The following is a 3,783-nucleotide window of genomic DNA, read 5'->3' on the forward strand; positions in this document are numbered from 1 at the left end:
AAGATTATTATATACTTCACAGCACTGTTCCAAGTAAAGAAACTAGGTATACCTGGCATATAGTGGACAATCAGTTTTAAATAATAGCCATTACATTTCTAAAATTGAATAAATTGGTTTTAAATTAAAATTACAACTTGGGTCTTTTTCCTGTCTCTCTCTCTCTCTCACACACACACACACATACAAATCCAAAACCAAAACTGTGTTTAGAGCATTCCCTGTGATCTATAAGAAGATCAGGTTTCTAAGTTACTGAGGTTTTCTGTATGCCCATATTGGAGGGACTAACAGTTTGAAATCAGAAGAACTGAAAAGAAAAGAAATAAAGAAGAACTTTTGATGGGAAAAAGCATATCTGGCTGAATTGTGTTAACAGAAAAGTACTAAGGTAATTCAGTTTTCAACGAAGGTAATTTATCCAACAATTTAGGGCATCTGTAGGGAAACTGAGGATACAGGAGCTAGTGAAAAGGAACATTGAACTGCCTTTAAAAAGCCAATACAACTCACTTCCAGGAAAAACTCTCAGATTAACCTATTTGCTCCTACTTTACACACAATGCTAATAAACATAGTTATCTGGTTTCCTAGGACACAGATTAGGAAAAGGACTGCCAAAGCCAGGCGCCTAGGAAGTAGCAAGAGGTACTATCTAACAATTTAACAAAGGAAGGCGGAGAAGCCAGAAAGAAAATTATTAGAAGTACATCAAAGAACACAAAGACACACCAGCCTTGGGTCACTTGGGGTAGAGCAAAGAGCCTGGCGTTTTTTAATATTTCCCAAGACGGCTCAGTGGTAAAGAATCCACCTGCCAATACAGAAGAAGCAAGAGATGCGGGTTTGACCAGTGGGGGAGGAGGAAATGGCAACCCTCTCCAGTATTCTTGCCTGGAGAATTCCACCCAGAGGAGCCTGGTGGGCTGCTTTCCATGGGGCTACAAAGAGTCGGACCCAACTGAGCACAGTAGCACAAGATGCTTTACTTCGAACTCTACTTCTTAATGCTAATGTTGACCATGAGAAGAGCTTGGAGTGTATTTGCTGTGTGTTTCAAGAAGGCAAGCATCTATTTTATTTAAAATAATATTTTATTAAAGGCAGATTTTTTAACATCTTGTACTGAAAAGGATTCATTTAGTTAATTAAGTTATTTAGAAAACTAATTCAGAATTTTCACATTCTCTAAAGGTGTTAGATAAATGAAGCTTTTCTAAATTGTAACAGCAGGGCTCCCTATTGGCTTGGTGGTAAAGAATCTGCCTGCCAATGCAGGAGACACAGCTTTGATCCCTCATCTGGAAAGATTCCACATGCCTTGGAGTGACTAAGTCCATACACCACAACTACTGAACCTGTTCTCTTTGGAGCCCGAGAGCCACAACTACGGAGCCCACGAGCCGCAACTACTGAAGCCCGTGCGCCCTAGAGCCCATGCTCTGCAACAAGAGACGCCACCACGATGAGAAGCCCACTCATCACACTAGACAGTGGTGCCCACCACAGCTAGAGAAAAGCCTGCACAGCAATGAAGACCCAGCCAAATATAAATAAATTAAAAAAAATTTTAACTGTTAAAAAAAATACATTGTAATAGCAAAGTCAGAGTAAATACACATCTGTTTACATTGACAGGTCTTCTAAATGTGTTTTTAGATCTGGTTGGTTGCTTTGACCGCCCCCCCCAAACCCACCACCCCAAGCAAGAGAGAATAAATAATGCATTCCTTTACAAGCTGACTAACAGTAAAAGTGTAACAAGTTCCCATTGGTATGCCCAGCCCTGTAGAAGAGAAAAAGAGTAGAAAATAGGAAAGTTATGAGACACCAAGTTCTGAGTTCCCGAGGATTAAAGGATGATCATACAAACAAACCCACAATGTAAATTATTTGTACTGCTAAATAACATGAATCTATACAAATTAGCAAAGATTATATACAAGAACAATTTCTAAGCCTAATGTGGTTTAGTTGCTAATTTGTGTCCGACTCTTGCGACCCCATGGACTGTAGCCTACCAGACTCTTTTGTTCATGGGATTTTCCAGACAAGAATACTGGAGTGGAATACTGGAATGGTTGCCATTTCCTCCAGAGGATCTTCCCAATCCAGGGATCAAACCTGAGTGTCCTGCATTGCAGGCAGTTTCGTTACCAACTGAGCCACCAGGGAAGCCCTCTAAACCTAATAAGCTATTGCTTAAGAACACAGTAATATTATGAAGTCCATTACTGCTCTTGTTCTCACCCTCTGAGATACCTCTGTGGCTCTTAGGGTTGTTATTCAAGGCTCAAAAGGAGGTTGAAAGCAGAAGGTTCTGCAAGGCTACCAGCCAGGAACTCATGAGTATATCTGCTTTTCTTCCTTGCTGTCCAAGACCTCAGGGTCTTTCTTTCCTGCTTCACTCAGGAAGAGCAGGACTCTTCAAGACACAGTGAGGGAATCACCCAAGCACATGGCAGGTCGGTCAGGGCTGCAGTCTGTTACCTGTCCTCCCTTCCCACCCACTCCAGGGCAAAACCCGATGAGAGCTGGTACCTTGTGTGCCTTGCGTACAGCACTGGGCTGGCATGTAGTACTATCCAAGCATTTCCTGAATGAACATGATAGAGTGGCAAAGAGACCTTGAGGTACCTGAAGCCTTCTTTTGGAAAGCTTTTCCCAGGAATAAGGGCATGACCTGGGGATGTATAGGCTATTCAGGGAGTACTAAGCAATATACAAAATCTGTAATGGAACTGTACACCCCCAAATGAACTCAGACAAGTTTCCAAACCCAGGAAAAGGCAGCTAGGGAAAATGCTTTTGTTATCATGCTAGTTTTTCTTTGGGACTGATCATTTACGTTTCATAACAAAAATTTGGCTTTGGGCAGCTTCATTCATTAAAGAAGAACATCTTGATTTTGGAGAACAGAAAACCGTTTCCTTGTTTTGCTGTTCAGTAGGGCAGAATGTTTAGACTGGCTGTCTTTTTTATAGAAGTAACTTAGCATACCCAAATGTCTATGTACACAACTGTTATGCTGCTGGAAGTGACAAGAGAAAACAATCCAGGTAGAAATGAACAGGAAAAGATGTTTAGGTTCCCTATTCTGTGGAGAGTAACGTAGGGAAATGAAAGTGAATTGAGGAGAGGAAGAGAAATGGGAGCTGAAGAAACAGCCAAGAATCAGGAAGAGAGATTGCAAAACATGCCCCCTTTAGCCTGAAGTGCATCTGCATTTGCTTCTTTCTCTGGCTTTTGGCTGTTTGGAGGTGCCAGGCATGCATGGCCACACAGCACACCCTCGACCTCTCCTGGTCACACTCTGTCATGAGTCACACCCTTGAGTGCTGAGCAAAAAGCAAAGAGCTGGGCTCTCGGGGAGGAAGACAGTGCCTGCCCCAGTGTCCACTACTTCAAGGAATGGGCATAAGGTGGCAGCACTGGTAGTGCCTGCAGGTGCTGTGGAGAGAAACTTGGCCTAGGGCCAGCTGTACTTGAGCTGCTTAGTCCCAGCGAAAAGATGGAAAAGGAGAACTCTGCAAAAGGCCTCCTTAGTAGGGTAGTTAGCGATGGAAGGAAAAAGCCTTCTTTTAGAGGAGCGGTGGCACCCAGGAGCTCCCCTGGAAGGAATGGGGGAGAAGGTCACATTGCTTGACACCCACACATCTGTTAAAAGAACAACTGCCACTTCAGAGGAAGGAGCAAGACGGATCGATGAACAACATGGACGGACCTTGCAAACATGGGAAGAGAAACAAGCCAATCACGAAAGACCTATATTGTACAATTTCA

The sequence above is a fragment of the Bos grunniens genome, chromosome 2 (genome assembly GCF_055505025.1).
Source record: "Bos grunniens cultivar Pamir isolate PY7600 chromosome 2, Bosgru_T2T1.0, whole genome shotgun sequence".
In the NCBI taxonomy this organism is placed as follows: Eukaryota; Metazoa; Chordata; class Mammalia; order Artiodactyla; family Bovidae; genus Bos; species Bos grunniens.